The sequence below is a fragment of the Psammomys obesus genome, unplaced genomic scaffold (genome assembly GCF_907164565.1).
Source record: "Psammomys obesus unplaced genomic scaffold, mPsaObe1.curated_primary_1811, whole genome shotgun sequence".
NCBI lineage: Eukaryota > Metazoa > Chordata > Mammalia > Rodentia > Muridae > Psammomys > Psammomys obesus.
In genome coordinates, this window is record NW_026594014.1 from 1,568,165 (window position 1) to 1,586,274 (window position 18,110).

Consider the following 18,110-nt stretch of genomic DNA (forward strand, 5'->3'; position numbering starts at 1 on the left):
TTCTATGACATAGAGAGCTTTGTCTCAGAAGTATAAAAACTATGACCAGACAGTAAACATTTGTTAAAGTCCATTGGAGTTCCTTTCATCTGCGAGTTGTAAATATGTAAATATATATATAAACATGTGTTTGAATGTAAATGTGTCCATCTATCTGTGTTTTGTACATATGTTACATGAATGTATGTTAACTGTATGTAAGGATCTCCTTTGTATCATTCTTCAAATATGTGTATAAATATGTACAGGTCTGTGTGTCTGATTGTTTGTCTATGTGTACTTTCGGGCTGATACTATGGAAACAGCCATAGCAGGTGGTCAGGAAAGAGGTTTCTGTGAGGACAGCCTGAACTTGCTGCTGTTTCTGTAGAGGAGATGCTAGCTGAAATCAACATTATTGTCATACATAAGCTTGTGGGTACTGGTTGGTTGAAATGTCTTGTTTCATACATCTTTCAAGTGCATGTGTATGCATGAGACCTCTTCCCCCCCCCCCTTTTTTTTTTGGTTCGCAAGGGGTTAATAGGCTTCAAGCCTTTACCAGGGTCTGAGCTTGGCTTTGCAGCTCCAAGCAATTAGGTTTGCTTGCTTGTGCTTGCCTCAGAGAGAGGACTTGGGTATTGGGATCTCAATGCTGAGCTGGCTGTAAAGACCAAAAGGTTCTTCACTCAGCCCCTAGCCAGTTGCAAGTCTGAATAAACAAGGTAGGAGCCCTTTGTCAGTCTAATTAAAACTGCCTATTGTTAATCAATGAAGACATTAGCTAAAGAGCAGCTTTTTTTCTGGCAGGAAGACCAGAAGCTTCAGGTGGCTTAGTTGGTAAAGCTCCGGAATCTGGGGTTCATATCCAAGTAGAACTACTTCTGAGTTTCTCATTGTGACACCCCCTAAGTACACACACACACACACACACACACACACACACACACACACACACACGCCGGTCTGGCCCCAAAAGAGAGAAAAAGGAAAAAGTTGCCAGTCTGAGTGTCCCTCCTTGTTGACTCTAGGCCCACCTTTCTCAGATTCTGACCCTGGACTCATCAAGGCTGGACTTTGACAAATCTGGACATTGACAAATCTGGACATTAGCAAGGTTTTAAAGAAAGCTGTATGGGCCTTCGAGGCATCACTTGCCCTGGGGTTCCCAGAGCAGCCACCTGCTGAGCTCTGGGGTGTTTTCTCATTTGGTGTCTCTAAAATGTATTTTCTAATCTGTACCCTTTGAGAAATGATTGCTGAAGACTTAATCTTCCTAAATAGAAGACTGGAGTAGTATGTTGAATTTTATTGGGGGTTATAATCAACTCATAGTGGGTTAATCTGCTTTTCCCTTTAGCAAGTAAGTCTTCTAGAATTTTACTATTTTCAGCAGAAAGCAGAATGTTATCCATATAATGTGTAATAAAAGCAAGAGGAAGCAAGTCTCTAGCTCTCTTCAAAGCAGTAGCAACAACTTTTTAGACTATTCCTTAAGGTCAGACTTTCCAATGAAATGTTTTCATTGGTTCAAATAAGTCAAGAGAAGGTACACTTGCTGCCCTGGGTCTGTCTTTCTTTTGGGGTATCCAGACACCATTGCACACTGGGTGCTGGACAGGAAGGAATAAAGCTTAGCCAGGGTCAGGTGGTTTGGGCAGGATGCCATCTTGGTTGGCATTGAGTGCAGGAGAAACAGCCTTTTCCAGTGGCGGTTTTTAGTGAAACAGCTCTGTTTATTGGGGCTGAATTTCCTTTGAAGAGGTCAAGTAGAGGCTGGAGAATACCTGTGGAAAGGGGAATCCAGGGTCAAAGCCAGTTAAAGTTACCCAAAATGCTTAGTTTTGAGGGAAAGAAAGGGTGGGTTTAAGAGGGTGTGTTGAGGTGAGGGAAATTTCTCTTCCCAAGAAAGCGGTGGGCAGAACAGGCTGTATTTTGTGAGGGGCGATTTTGAATCCTAGAAACTATAGGGATGGTATTAATCAGTCCTGAAGTTAGGAGGGGATAGTGGAAGAAACTCCCCATACCAGTATGTCATCCATCTAATGGTGTATATTGAGTCCCCTGTCTAAGTAAGGTTTAAATGCAGTGTTCACAACCTCCTGTCAGTGGTGGGGGGACCATTAGCCATTCCCCAAGGAGGATCTGTCCCTGGTGGGGATGTGGCCTGGGAGACAGAGCGTGGGGCACACTGGGGAGACGCAGCTCTGAGGGCCTGGGCTCATCTGGGTTTAAAAGGTACATAGTTTCCTAATCGGAGAGGGTTTGTTTTTTTCTTTAAAATGATGAAGTATTACCTATTATTGGAAAGATACCTGGTCCAGAGAACGTTCCTGTAGTCTGGCTCTCTGAAGATTCTGCCCTGTCCCAAGATGTCAGTCTGACCTCAAGTTTAAGAGCTCCACAGTTAAGAGCTCTAGCAGTTGTTCTCAATGCATAAGTGTCCCCCCCCCCCTGTTTCTTTAGGGAAAAAAAATAGGTTTTTGCAAAGGCTGGGTAAGCTGTCAGGGTTCAGGCAGACTTTTGGGTACCTTGGACCAACACCAAGGAGTCCCCTGGCCATATTTCAGTTGTCTTTTCAACATGTCTGAACCCAATGCAGTGGTGTAAACTGAAAACAGAGGAAGAAAATATAGACTGAGGCCCTCAGTTTTGGGGAGGCTTAGGGCCTTGGGGCTAATGCTAAAGGCTGGGGTGGCATTTACCTTTCCTACTCTAACTGAAGGTCCTGTTTTTATCCACGTTGGGGTCAGCTGCTGCCTTTTTATTTGAGGTGTCCAGGCACTGTGATGTAAGTGGTCCTGGACTAGAAAGAATAAAGTTTAGCCCTGGGTGCATGATTAGGCAAGATCTAGGTTGGAGTTGAGGTGAAGGGCGATTGCCTTCTCCGGAGACAGTTTTCAGCGAAACAGCTCTTTTGCTGGGGGTGAATAAGGGCTATATAAACCGTTGGGAATGGGTAGGGGCTTTCTGGGTGAGTGTACGTCACTGGCTGGGGCCAAGGTGCTTGTAATGCTTCATTTCCCTGAGGAAGAATTCCAGGTGCTTGCTTATCATGCCCTTATAGGGTGAGAGGATGTTTAACCTGAAACCTGGTCACCAGGTTTTGTGAGCACCTCAAGGATGGCAGAGGTAGGCGTCATAAGGATACGTGCGCTGGGGCGTGCAGGCCCAGAGCAAGGAGAAAGTAGTCCTACTCCTGCCAGTCTCAGAATGAGATTTTTGGGGTTTGGACACATCCCAACCTCATTCTTGCTCTGGAGTGGCTCCTGCAGTTACTTAGCTTTCCTGGCTTTACACACACTGACAGAAAACACTTTACAATCTTTAGGATGCAAAAGTATAGTATAGAAATAAACCATTAAATCTAACCATATCTGAGGCTAATTGTTAGCATAGTAACAACTGTTGGAAGCCATGGTTGTAAAGGTCCCATTACTTCCATAATGGTATTTACTTAATAAAGAACTTGCAGCAAATGCCATTTTTCCTGCCGAAATCACCAAATATAAGAATACCATCTACTTTCAGATTCTTCTATAGGCTCTTTTGGGTGGCTATTTATTTTTTTTGTAAGGGGCCACTTATCCACCCAGACGGGAGCCTTAGATAGTCAGGTTATTGGATTAGCATGATCATTTTCAGCAGCTCCTAGGAAAATACGCCAAATATTGTCTATTAGATTTTTGAATGGGATTTATAAAATCAGTAATTTTCTGCAACTCTTTTCCCAGACCATTTCCAGGAATCCATCCTTGTGAGAGTGTCATCTGGTCAGCAGGGGTATCAGACACAGATACATGCCTAGGCTTTTAAAAACATCTGACCCTGTAAGTTAACTGCTGGCCCCTGAAGTGCATAAAGCTGGAAGGAACATGATTGCCACCCCCCCCCTTAGTTATCCAACTAATATTGTTTGAACTCTTTTGATGCCCATGAGAAACTCCTACTCCTCAGAGCTCTGCTTGGGTGTCTTAAAGAGGCCAGTGGGATGACCAAGATTAATAGGAAAAAACGTAAATAATGGCACCAGTGCCCAGCAGACCCTCGGACTTTTTACCAAATATCCACAGAGGCACAGTGGGGTCCTGTTTAGTAATTCCATCCAGTACACATCCGAGGACCCAAAGCAATCTGTATTCCACCCTGAGCAGACTTTACCCAATTAAACAATAACATTGGAATCAATAACAGTTGAACAATGCATTGTCCTTTTTCTAATGGTTTGATGCCAGCAGGAAAAGAAGCCATAATTTTAATTGAACCAACATAATCCCAATATATAACTTCTGGAAAAGTCCATCATAGTCACACTACCTTCGCCTATTATCAGTCCAGCCACTCCTTGTGGCAAAGGGCCAAACATACCAGTAGGGAAGGCCTGGACCCCCATTTCCACTGAGTTCATGTCCGGGACTGTCTGAGGTTGCCCTATAAAGTTTTGGTGAATGGGAGCATTGGGCACTAAGAAGGGCTATTGCGTTGACATTCACCCCTGAGCATAAGTCTGAGTTATTACTGAATGCACTCCAAATTTTGACAGTCCTTGGGCTGACTGTCACTCAGTTTCCCTGAGCAAAGGCCATTCTCCACCATCATTCAGGTATGTGTGATTTTTTCCTGATGATTTCTGTGTTTACAGTGAGAGTGTAAGCCTGGATTCTTAACCATCGTACCCTGAGGAGCACACTGCTTGTGTGCTTCTTTGTGGACATTGCCTTTTAAAATGTCCAGGATGACCACCTTTAAAACATCCATTATCATAATTTTTATTCATTTTTCCTTGTTGGACAGCTGCCAATAACTGAGGCCTTGGAAGGCAGCAGCCAGAGACAACCATTGAGTATGAAAGCAAACATCCACACAGAATCAGATGTGATTAATATCCCTTTTTCTAGAAGGATGGATGGCAGCATGCCAGGCAGCACGAGCATTCTCGTCTGCCAGTTGTCTAACAATTATAATTCCCTTGCCCGTCAACAACCAGGCGATTGATCACCCACAAAAGGTGGGAAACAAACTCTTGATGTGGCTCATCAGGCCACTGTCTAATTTTAGAAAGTTTATCTGTCTATTCTTTTCTTTTCTTTGCTTTCTTCTCTTCTCTTCTCTTCTCTTCTCTTCTCTTCTCTTCTCTTCTCTTCTCTTCTCTTCTCTTCTCTTCTCTTCTTCTCTTTTTTCTTTTCTTTCTTCAAAATCCAAAATTCATGCCAAGCTTGTAAAGCAAAAGCATTGCTTTGTCCATAAGCCTCAGGAGGCTATGTAATCTGTAATTGAACACCAGTCATGCCTTCTACGAAGATTTCAGAAGTTATGGGTTCATTATTTTGGTGGTTTCTAACATAATGCCAGGATCACAGGATCCTCAGAGACCACCAGGAGACAACTCGATGCAATAGCAAGAGAGCTTTATTATGAGATGGAACTTGGGACCCAAGTCTCACTGATACAGCAGTAGAGAAGTGGGACCTTGAGCCCTGAGTGAGCAGGGTTTTTAAAGGGAAAGACTGAAACGGGGTTTCCATGACAGCAAGCAGGGGGGTTCATGCCTTGACGTAAAAGTCAGAGGGGCGAGGTGACCTCCTCTGAGGTACATAATCACAGTTGCCTAAGGCATATAATCACATTGGCTATTCTTTAAACTATATCTGAAACATTGGGGAGAATTTTCCCAGCCGATTCCCAACCAATTCTCATTGATTATTGCCAGGGAGATTGTCTCTATTTTCTATGAAGTATTTATTCTGTGATATTTCCTGGAGGCTGTTGCTAGGAGAGTTAACTTTGTTTTCTGCCAAGTGTACATTCTGTGATATTTCCTGGTACCTGAGTTCAGCTCCCAGTCAAGATGGCTCTTCATTTCAAAATGGAGTTATACCCAGGCTAACTTAAACTCTTCACTAATAGCTTGGTCCTGGCATTTTTCTGATAATCAGTCTTCCACAGTAAATATTCACTCCAGTAAGACAAGCTTTTGGTAAGATTTTCTAGTCAGAAGAAAAGCTTCCCCAGAAATAGAATCAAGGAGAGACAATGAAAAGAAGCAGTTGGTTCATGTTGGACAGAAGCCTGCTTGAGATCCTCAAGTGTCTTAGTTGAAATGGTGTGTAGTTTCTAACTCATTGCCTGTGTTATTAGGATTAGTTGTTCACTCACTGGCATCTTCTCCTTTTCTGGGGCATGATGCCAGGATTCTTGCCTCACAGATTTGTAAACTGACTTAGAAGAACTTAATTCTTTTAGCACATGATGAGAAACCTCTTTAATTGCCTTAATAAGAGATGAAGTGAAACAGCAAAAAAAGTTTTCATGCTGCCAGGGGCTACGCTTGATGGATAGGCTTTAGGAGCAGAAGAAATTGGAGCTGGAGATGAGGGAGCAAAATCAGCACAAGCAGAAGAGAAATCCTCAACCTCATCACACAGAGACCTTAGATAATCCATCTTCAGCTTCTATTTTCTTCTATTCTTTTTTCCTGATCATTTTCATTTTAAATTTTAATTGTCATTTTTTATATCTGTTACTGCCTTTAGTTCTTTCCAAAGCTGAAAAGCATCACTAAGAATTTTTTTCTGGTTTCCCTGCATGAATTCTCCCTCACTCAATTGCTTCCTAACCAGGATTAACCTCTAGGATCTATTTCCTCTTCAGGAAAAAGACTGAAGTTCATCAATGAATTCCAGGAATTTAATCAACTGAGGACTTTAACTCCTTCCTCCAACAACAAAGTTTGCAGAACTTCTGCAAACTAATGTCACTCCTTCGACCCTGCTTGACCTAAATTTTTACCTCCAATGAATGTTCTTGTGCACACAAGATTCCCAAGAATTCCTTGACTTTAACCTCTGCCTCCCCCCCCCCCCATTAAATCCACATATTTCAGGTCCCTGTTTGTGGTGCCACCTGTAAGTGCCAGACCAGAAACAGAACCTTCAGGTTCCATGTTACCTGCTATGGTAACATGTGAGAAATTAAATCAAGACAGTTGGAGGGCTCACAGTAAGACAGAAGTGTGGCAGTTTTATTGAGAACAATCAGACTTTTTGTAGCTTTACCTTAAACAGATTATAATGGCAATAGAGTTGTAGTTCCCAGGATTCACATACGGTTGCAAGATCACTGTCTAGCTACACAAATGTCTAAGCTCAAGGGTGTCCCTACCTGTAAATGAGAGTTTGTCTATAGCAGAATGGGAATATGTCCCACTGGTATAGGTGTGAATTCTCACAGGATGCTGGATATGGTCTGAGACTGAAAGTGAAGAGTAGTCCCCTTTGCCCAGGTGCCCCAGTACTCCGTGTATTTACCTACCTGTCCCTGTATTGCCAGGGGAGCAGCTGGCCATAAAGGTGAGTGAGAGGAGGAACAGCTGGGACATGCTCTGTGTCCCTGTTCTCTGGAGCAGCGTTGAGGGACCCGTCAGATAAGGGGCAAAGGACTTGGGCCCACACAGGGAGACTGGCCCTGAATGAGGACCTGCCCAGTGAGGACCTGCCCAGTGTGGCTCAGTTACCCAGGATTTGGGGCAGGAGATAGTGATGGTGACAGGAGCCCCCGCTGTTACCAGCTGCTGTGTGTGTGTGTGTGTATGTGTATGTGTGTGAGTGAGTGTGAAAGGCTTTGCAGTGGGACAGGGGGAGGGCCCCAAAAGGGAGAAGTCACCGGGTGGCGTTCCTTCCGGCCAATGGGGAAGCCCCAGGAAGGGACATGAGGCAGAGGACAGATGCACAGGGAGAGGAGGGGACAGAGAGAGACAGAGAAGCAGAAACAGAGACACAGGGAGAGTGGGACAGAAGGAGACGGGGACACTATTCTAGACACTGGGTGGTGCCCCCTCACCACCCACAGTCCTCCAAACTGTTTCAGGCCCCAGACAACAGGGAGCAACTGCAGCCTCCAGATAGCCCCCAACTCCAGGGACACTCTGAACTGTGCATGACATGTCAGAACACCCAAGGAAATCCCCAGGGACAGGCTGGAGTGTCCAGGAACTCCAATCCTCAGGAGTCCCTTCAGCACCAAAAGAGCCCAGAGCCTCCTGGGGATTTGGGGGGATTTTCCCAGAAAGAGAAAGAGTTGGAGCAGGGGCCCTGCCAGGAAAGTGACAGAGAAAAATAGAATGTTAGTCATGACAATAGCCACTGTCATCCTAGCACGTGGGAGGCTGAGACAGGAAGATGTCTGTGAATTTAACTCCAGCCTGCTGCATGGGGAGACCTTCATCTCAAAATGAAGAAAAGCAAAGCCAGGTGTGGTGGTTCATGCCTGTAATCCGAGCACTCAGGAGGTAGAGGCAGGTAGATCTGTCTGTTTGAGTTTGAGTCAAGCCTGGTCTACAAAGCGAGTCCAGGATAGGCAGAGCTACACAGAGAAACCCTGTCTCAGGAACAACAAAAACAAAAACAAAACAAAACAAAAACCCCACCCAATCAAATCAGCCAACCAACCAACCAAGAAAAAAAAAAAAAAAACCCAACCCACCAAAACACGAAGATGAATAAAGGTATTGAAATGATGAAGAATGAGAGAATCCAGTCTGGGCTCATTTATTCACTTGTTTAGCACTGATAGGAACAGAGCCCAAGGCCTCAAGTACTCCAGGCCAGCCCCCAGCACCTTCCTGTGGTGTCAAAGGCAAGGGATTCACCCCTGAGCCACAATTCCATTCCCTGGTTTCTCTAAATACTGCTTTGCACTTGTCTTTCTTGTCATAACTGTGTACTGGGCCCGGAAGCTCAAGACTGTTCCTAGCCTCCCTGCTCCATCTCTGCTCCATCTCTGCCCCACCCAGTGCTCCACACTGGTTGTGTTTCCCCTTTACAGTGAGCTTATCCTCCTGGGTGATGGGTGATCCTCCTAGGTGACATGTCCAGAGTTGCAACATTTCAGGTGGAGATTGATGGGCCTCAGAGGGCCAGAGTGTAGGGAGCCATGGTGTGAGGGTCAGCTGGGCACACTTAGTAAGATCCCAGGCTGTCCTCTAGTGCTGTTCCTGACTGGTTCCTGGCTGGGGAAGGTGCTCCCTGAGGCTTCAGCTCATAGAGGTGAAGGATGGAAACTGAACTTCTGAGCCGAGTCTTCATCAGCTCTGGGCCTGCAGCAGCTGCATCTGCAGGATCTGGCTGAGAATGCACTGTATGTCCTTGTCCATCTGTCCCTGCTTCGAGGGGGGAGGGGACAGAGGCAGAGACACACCCGAGTGTCACAGAACAGCAGTGTGGAGAACTCACACATGGCATCCAGCCCCTGAGGGAGTCACTGCCCAGAAGTGTGGTGAACAGCCCTCTCTTGAGGTCCCAGAATTCAGAGGTGAGAAGGCCCACAATAAATGGTTCCTGTCACACAAGAGCCCATTAAAGAGCTGATGGCTACAGAATAGACTCAATAGACTCAGTCTTCACTCTGGATGCTGTGTAAGGACTGCCTGACCAGGTCTGAGGCAAAGTGCATACCAGAGACAGACTTTGGTGCATCCTGCTAAGAGTTTGATTTGACTGGCAGACCCTGTATTCATGATTATTACTCATTTTATTGCAAATTTCTTTGCTTTTGGCTTTCTTTGATTTTCTTCCTTTCTTTCTTTTCTTTTTATTTATTACGTTTTTTTGTTTGTTTGTTTGTTTGTTTGTTTGTTTGTTTTGCCAACTCAGAATAGAGTAGTTGTTTGATCCAAAATAAAATGTTCTGGATTTAAGTATTTCCTTCAGTTGCTCGCATGTTACCCTCAGGAAGCTGTGCGGAGATAACTTGCTAACTTGGTAGGAAGTTAATGGTGAACGTGTTGCTTTCTGTTGCCATCCTGGCAGTTTGGTGAAAAGAGTTCCATTTTGGTCAATGGTTGCACTAACACATCCAGATGTTTCATTATTGGTTTTGTTGATGGTACTTTTTATTTCTCATATTGTTTTCAGTTTTATTTTTTAAAAATTCTGAATCTGTGTCATGGAGACACCTATGAAGAGACGTGTCACAACACATGTGTCCTTGAGTCAGAGGAAAAGATGGAGGAGTGGCTTCTGCCCTGGGTATTGGCCCCAGGATCTCTGCCTTGGTTGTAAGTGCCTTTATTTACTAAGCCAACTAGCTCATTTCTGTATCAGAACTCACTTTTAATCCACCTATTTCAGTATATTGGTTGTAGTAGTTGTATTTTCTTTTTGGGGTAAAAAATACCAGGCACTCATTCTATACAGAGCTCATCCTATACTTGTCCACTAAGCCTTAAACAAAAGTTATTTTGAGGCAGGGTCTGGTTAAGTTGCCCAAGTATTTTATCAACTTAAACTAGTGATGCTCCTACCTTGCCTACAAGATAAAGGGACAAAGATAAAGCAGATAGAACAGAGATTGAGGGAATTCCCAACCACAGCCTGGCCCAACCAAAGACCTACCCTATGGGAGACTGCCAATCCTTGACACTATGAGCGGTACTCTGCTAAGCTTTCAGACAGGAGTCTGTCAGCGTTGTCCTCTGAGAGACTCTACCCAGCAGCACCTCAAAACAGATGCTGAGACTCACAGCCAGACATTGAGCAATGAGTACAGTGGGAAAAGTGGGAGGAAAAAGAAAAGGATCTGGAGGTGACAAGAGCTCCACAAGAAGGCCAACAGAGCAACTAACCAGGGTCCAGAAGGACTTGCTGAGATTGAGGCATCAACCAAGGACTTTGCATGAACTGGTCCTAGGCCCCCTACAAAGATGGAGCAGATGGGCAGCTTAGGCTCCCTGTGGGTCTTCTAGTAATGGAAGTGAGGACTGTATCGGACAGGGACTCACTTGCTAGGTTTTGATCACTTCACCCTGGCGGGACTGCCTTGCCAGGACACAGGGGAAGTGGACACTTTCAGTCCTGATGCAACTTGATGAGCTGGGGTGGATGGAAAAAGGAACTTCCTTTTTCTTTCTTTCTTTCTTTCTTTCTTTCTTTCTTTCTTTCTTTCTTTCTTTCTTTCTTTCTTTCTTGTTTTAAGATTTTATTTATTTATTTTGAATGCTCTATGTGCATGTACACCCTCATGACAGAAGAGGGCAGTAGAGGGTATAGATGGTTGTGAGCCACCATATGGTTACTGGGAATTGAACTCAGGACCTTTGGAAGAACAGACAGAGCTCTTAACCACTGAGCCATCTCGCTAGTCTCGGAGCTCCCCCTTTCTTTCTTTTTTTTTTTTCATTTTTTATTAATATTTTTTATTTTTAAATAATTTTATACATTCACTTGTATCCCAGCTGTAGCCCCCTCCCTCATTCCCTCCCAATCCTCCCCTCCCTGCCCCCTTTCGAATCCACTGAGAGGGGGTGTCCTCCTCTCCTTCCGTCTGGCCCTAGCTTATCAGGTGTCTTCAGAATGATTGCAATGTCCTTATCTGTAGCCTAGCAAGGCTGCTCCTCCCTCAGGGGGGAGAGGAAGCTCATGAGTTCATGTCAGAAACAGTTCCTGTCTCCCTTACTAGGGAACCCACTTGGGTACTGAGGTCCATGGGCTATGTCTGAGCGGAGGTTGTAGGTTATATCCATGCATGGTCCTTGGTTGGATAAACAGTCTCATAGAAGACCCCTGTGCTCAGATATATTTGGACCTTGTGGGGCTCCCTGTCCCCTCTAGGATATACTAATTCCTCCTTCCTTCATATGATTCCCTACACTTTGCCGAAGGTTGGGTTATGGGTCTCAGCATCTGCTTTGAGAGCTCCCTCTTTCTAAGGAATAGGTGGGGGGAGGGAGAAAGAGGGGGAAAGAGGGAGAGAGAGTGGAACTGAAAGGGGAGGAGGGATGGGGCTACAACCAGGATGTAAAATAAATTAAAAAACAAACAAACAACAACAAAAACTAGTGATGCTCCTGCCTCAGCCTTCCATGTGGTGGGACTCCAGGACTAGACCACTACTCTCAGCTCCAAATTCATGTGGAAAATTAGATATTTGAATCTGCCTTTTCTTAAAAGTAATTTTAAAGTAATTTAGCTAAAGGTGATTCAATTATAGTTTTAAAAAATCAGCTTTTGGTTTCATTAACACTTTCTCATTCCCTATTATGTGGACTGAATCTCCAATCTATACTAGTCTTTCTTTCTAAGTCCTATCTTTCCACGCATTGATGCTTTTGTTTCCATGTTTAGGTTGGAGGTGAGCCTTTTGGGAGCCAAGCGTAACCAAGGCTTTCTCAGATGTCCTGATGAAGGCACAAAGGGAATATTACTTGTTCTGTCTTGTCCAAAGGTAGGCTTGAGAAGGTCTGGTCTGGTGTTGATTGAGCATCTTGAAGGAGTCAAGGGAAGCTGGCTCTTCAGCCTGAGAGACTGTGGTTATCTGTCTCATGGCCACTGTGTTCTTCTGCCAACATTGCTAAATCATCTTTCTGCTGACTGTCTCATTCGTCGCATGAAAATAGTGCATCAGAGCTGTACACCTTAATAAACTTGCCTAACAGGAACCATCAGGTTACAAAAGACATACTGATCCCAAACTTTGCATTTTTGTCTTCTCATCCCAGGTCCTTAACCTCCACTTTGGGGCCCCTAATTGTTGGTGTTTGATATCATAGATCACGATTTTTTTTTTTTAATTTGGTTTGTTTATTTTTTTTTCCTGGTTCTCCTGAAACTCAGTCTACAGAGCGGGCTTAAATGTTTGATGCTTTGCTTTCACCTCCCAAATGTTGGCATGATAGGCCAGTGTTTCAACAAAAGGGTGGGAAAGTGAGGCGGGGGATCACTACCCTGCCCTTTATTTAATGATCGTTGTATGCTAGAGATCCTATGCTTACACGAAGAAGTGCCTTCTGAGTGCCGGATTAGTGCAGGGATGACATTGCAGCCCAGGCACCAGTTCTACTGCAATGACAAACTCCGCAGGTCTGGGACAGGTGTGTGCCGGAGGTGGACGCCTAGGCTGGAACCACCGTGCAGTGTCGCTTCACGGAACTGTTCCTAAGAGGGGCGCGCCTGTCACCCAGGTCTCATTAGCCAATCAGGGCCTCCAAACGGACCCGCCAGTCAGAATGGGGGGGCACTTCCGGTCCGCCATGCTGCAGGCTCGGCTACAGGCCTGAGGGAGGGGCTCATGCTGCGGTGTTGTGCGCGGTGAGCGGCTGCCGGGAGCCGAGGCGAGCGGGGCGAGCTCGGAGTCCGCGCCATGGTGAGCGGGGCCGCCGTCCCCACGCGGGGAGGAGCCGCGGGAGCCCGAGTGGGTTCGTCCCGGGGGCGGGGACCGGCGGCGAAACTCTGTGTCCGGTGTGATTCGTTTGTCCCGGCCCCTCGCTGGGCGCAGCGGGACCTCTGAGTGACTTGAGTTCCTCTGGCTGTGCTTGCGCAGAGCGTGGGGAACGGGTGAACACGTCCTCGTCGCTGGCCTCACCGTGCAGCGAGCCTCAGCTGCTTTTGCAGTCGCCAGGAGAGCAGGTGTGCTGACTCGCAGACCCTGGTTTCTCCAGGGTCGTCTAGGAGTTGACACTTGACACTTGACAGTCAGGTGTCGGCTCCGTCCGCAGTTAGTTCTGTGCAGGTGGAAAGTCTGTGTGGTTACCACATTTGCCTGTAGATGCCACAGTGGTCCAGTCCCGTGTGTTAGTAAGTTCAGACTTACTTAAGGGTTTTCTGGCCTCCTATGTCAAAATTGACTCTGTTTTAATTGTGTATTTTTATTAAAATTCTAAGTTTGTTCTCATGTTCTGTCAATCTCTTTATTCTTTCCCAGAAAGTACAGTATTGTTGTCTTGTTCTTTCAGTCAGGGTCTTTCTCGGGCGACTGACTAGTCTGGCCTAGAAATTACAGAAATCCACCTGCCTCTCCCTCCCCAGGGCTGGGATTAAACACGTGGGCTACCACTACCCAGTATAGTACAGTCTTTATTGTAGCTGCATTCAAAGTTTGAAGTCAGAGGATGTCACTGTGTGTACTGTTTATTCAATCTTGCATTTTCCATTAATGAAATGTGCTCAGGTCTGGGGCCCTGTTACATTTCCTAGTGGTCTTAATGAATGAGTCAAGTCAGGGACTCATCCTCTTTTAGTTTAAGATTCAGGGCCCCACTGTTAATCCAATTAGAATGAAATGAAGGGCCCAGCCAGTGCTAATAGCAGTGTAGTTAGCCAGGAACCCAAGAGAACAGAGACTAGTATCAGTTATTTCCCTGACCATATCAACAAATTTAAATTACTCCTGATCAGTTAGCATCGAAACAACAGTTTTTTTTTTCTTTCAAAGTCAGTTATAGTTTCTTTTAGCTCATGAGAAATGCATCTAAGCCTTTTCAATTTTGTAGGATCATTTCTGTATTGGAATCTAACCGTTTTTTAAATTCAGAAACAGAAACATCTAATACTATTAGGTCCCGATCAACCTATCTACTTGCTTTGGAAAGCATCAGAAGAGGCACATTTAGCCAACCCATTAGTGTATGCCCACAAAGTAGTCTCAGGGACTCAGTAATAATGTTGTTATCCAAATGAATTAGCCTATAAAGCAGAACATCAATTTTGGCTGCCCCTAGTCACAATGAGTTTTGTCAGTCAATGGGCTGAAAGTCTGGTTAGTTTATATCCACATGTCGTATGGCGGGGGTCAAGTGTCTGAACATAACCAGCAATGTTCGCCAAATTTTGGCTGGGAATGTTTAACTCCACCCCAGGGTGGCATAAAGTCTGATTCTCAGATGTTTTACCCTGTTTCCCCAAGGCCAGAATATTTTTAAAGGAATTTTCAGGAAGCCTCAGTTTCACAAACCCTATTATTTTTGTAATGGAAACTCCCTAGTTTCCGGCAACCAGGGGGCTCAGCTGCAGGGCATGCATAAAATTATAAAGTCTGTATTTCTCTTTCAGTAGATAAACCTCCATTTCTTTCTGTAATACAACCAGACATTTAAAGTGGGCATCAGTGAGCAAAGGTCAAAATGAATGTGGGTTGCTGGTCTGTAGTTACATTAGGTGATATTGTCCTTGCCTTAATTTCCAGGACTAAGCATGAGGGCAGTGGGGGTTGGACACTGACCTTGTGTTCATACCAAACAAGACTCTGGTGGAGGCCCAGGGAGTGGAAAGGCCTGGAGACCCAATGAAACCTTCATTTTAATGGGCCCATGGCCCAGAGACAGTCATTTGACAGTATTTGTGGCATCCCGTTTAGGGTCTGGGTGTGGTGGATCCATGGTGGAATGCCTGCTACCTCCACTCCTACTGGAGGAGTGGACAGAATCACCTTCTGGGGTTCTTTTCAGGTTAGTTCCCGCGTCCCTTTGGCTACTCACTTTAGCCAGACAGTATCATAGTACTGGATCAAGCGCAAGCTGGTTGGGCTCAGGTCCTCTGGTTCTCTCAGATAGTTTAATTAATAGTCTTCAGGGAGGACTGGAGTGCCTGCAGTGGCTTGAGGAAGGAATGGTTGGAGAGTTCTGCCAGCCGTGGTCTCTGAGCCTGTGATAGAGAAGGTTTTATAAATATACCCTCATAGTGGAGGAAATCCCTCCCTGTATGGAGTGCAGCTGGCCAGAGTAAAGGAAGAAGCCCCTGTCCATTCTTTGGTAGACTCTAATGAGAATGTTGTTAAAGGTTTTTTGTTTGTTTGTTTAATGTCCTGTTTATTTTTTACTACATGGCTAGAACTGGGAAGTCTTAGTGCACAATGAAGTTTTCAACCTATGTCTAAAGCTTTTATTAGCTATTGCTTGAGAGATTTTGGCTATGAAAGCTGGGGTCATTGTTGGACTCCATTGCTAGGGGTAGACTAACACAGGGGACCTGTTCCTGGAGGAGTATTTTAAGCTACTATTTAAGTAGCTTTAGTCTAGGTGTGGAACACTTTTACCCACCTGGAAAAGGTATGTGTAAAAATTAATATGTACTTTTATCCTACTCCTTCAGACCAGATCTTGGTGAAGTCAGTTTTCCTAGAGTTCTTGGGGATCTTGTTTTCTCATTTGGACCCTTTCCTGGGTGAAGGCTCTTTGTTTTGGATTCACTTAAACACAAACCTGTCGTCATCTGCCTGAGACATCCCATTCTAGGGTGTCCAGTCTAGGTATAACATACCTTGGTCTGAGCAACTCAGAAAGTCTTGTGGACCCAGATGAGTGGCTTGGTGAAAGTTACAAATAGTCCTATCAGATATTTTTGGGAAAATGATCTTTTCCTCTGGTGTCTCCATCACCTTGTGGGTCTGATCTGTGTGTTTCTTTTTTACCAAAGAGTCTCAGGCAGAAAGGGATCCTGGTATTTCATCAGAATATCATTCCTTTTCTCACGTGAGAGCCTGGGTCAGATTGCCTAGTCCTGCTTTCCTGGCTGAGGTACCTGGCTTAGGCCCAGTTTGTTTCAGTTAAAGTAACTGCAGCTTCCAAGTACCTGGTTTCATCTTTCATCTCCTGACAGTCATGGACTAACATCCCTGTCATCAGGCAACAGGATAGTAACTTGGAGCTGCTATAGACAGGTGAGCTATCCTGTGGCTGCAGGGTTCAGTTATTTGGACAGGTATGTCACAGGGGATTTCCATGGCCCCAAAGTTTGGCTTAAAACCCCTTTTGTCTTTTGCTCCATGGACAAGTGCTAGAAGTGCTAGGGCTGAAGCAGAAGTCAGAGTTGAGTTTACAGCCTCAAATGCTTTTGTTTAGTCTCAGTCTAGGTTAAGGGCTCAGTTCCCTTAATACACAAAGATGTGCTGGTGTGCAGAGAGACCTTGCTGTTTCCACAAACTCTGGCATCCTGAGGCAGCAGCATCCAACTGTACTCAGGAACTCTTGAACCTGTCTCTTGTCTTTGGATTTGGGATCTAAAGGATCTAAGCAATTCTATTCTGAGTCAGGCTCCTTTTGCCTCCCCCTAATTTGTTGGGAAGATAGCTAGCCAGATATCTACAAATAGGGCTTTCTTAGCAGACACTCTGTAGCTCAAGGTGTGTAACATTTGCAGAGTCCCTCAGTGGTCCCTTTTATAATTTGTTTTCCTAGGAAACCTCTGAAGAAAGGGCAGGAACTCTACATTTAGTGTCTTTAAATCCTAGGGCAATCTGTTGTAAGTATTTTGCCTTTTTTAATCTCCCACTGGTTCTGTCCGTTTAAAAGCAAGGATGGCTTGATTCACCTCTGCCAATGGGAGAGTCAAGGATGCATGTTTCAGGTCTAAGATAGTGTATACCTATTTCCTCTGGAAGAATCAGATTCAAGAGACTCAGAGGTCCCAGCTTTCTTCATAAGCAGGGTGACTGACACGACACCAGGATGCCTGTCTCTTCAAGCCAGGCAATAAGGACTGCAATTTCCCTTTTTGTTTCTAGGGTCATTGGGTATTATTTATCTTTTGATAAAAGACAGAACTTTCAGCTGGAAGATATTCTTCTGGCAGAGGATAAGATACCAAAGTTTTGTTGGATTTCTGTAAGCCTAACTGTGTTTTATTATCAGAGTAGGTGGCAGTGGCTTTAAGTTATATAAAATGTCTTGTCACAGTACTCAGGGTTTGTAGTTTTTTTTTTTTTTAATTTTTAAATTATTTTTTATTTTTTGGTTCTTGTTAAACAAGGTTTTGCGCTACCTCCAACAACTGGGACCTACTTTAATCTTTTAAAAAATTCTTTAATTTTTTTTTCCTTCCCTATCTGGGGCCAGTTGGGTGACAAAGGAAATGGCAGACTTGCCATAGTCTGGTCTGGTGCTTGAACCAGCATTTTGAAGGAGTTGAGGAAATCAGGTTCTTTGGCCTAAAAAAGGCTGTGGTTATAAGTGACAAGAGCATTTTTGTCTTCAGTCTGAGGTATTCCTTGTTCTTTTTGCCAACATTGCTTAAATCTTGTTCTGCTGCCTCGGTCCTATTCTCCTTCTGCAAATGGTGTATTAGTGCTGTACTTCTTAATAACCTTGCTTAGCATGAGCCATCAGTTTATGGAGAACATACTGATCCCAAATTTTCTAATGTTAACTTGCTCCAGGTCGTTACTCTGATCATCTCCCCTTTGGGGATCTTATTGCTAGTGTTTTGCATCATGAACCAAGTTTGTTTAAACTTCAATGTCTTGCTTCCACCTCCCATGTGCTAGCATGGTAGGTTTGCCACCACAGGAGGCTGGGAAAGTATTAATGTTTTGGCTAAAAATATGAAGCCAAGAGAGGTGATAACAGTCCTAAGTTTGCCTTCTTA

At 44.7% G+C, this 18,110-nt stretch overlaps 1 protein-coding gene across 1 annotated transcript in view; it reads left to right on the forward strand.

The window, feature by feature from the left end:
* LOC129684585 (zinc finger protein 431-like) overlaps positions 1 to 18,110 on the forward strand; it is a 58,882-nt gene that overhangs the window by 25,259 nt on the left and 15,513 nt on the right.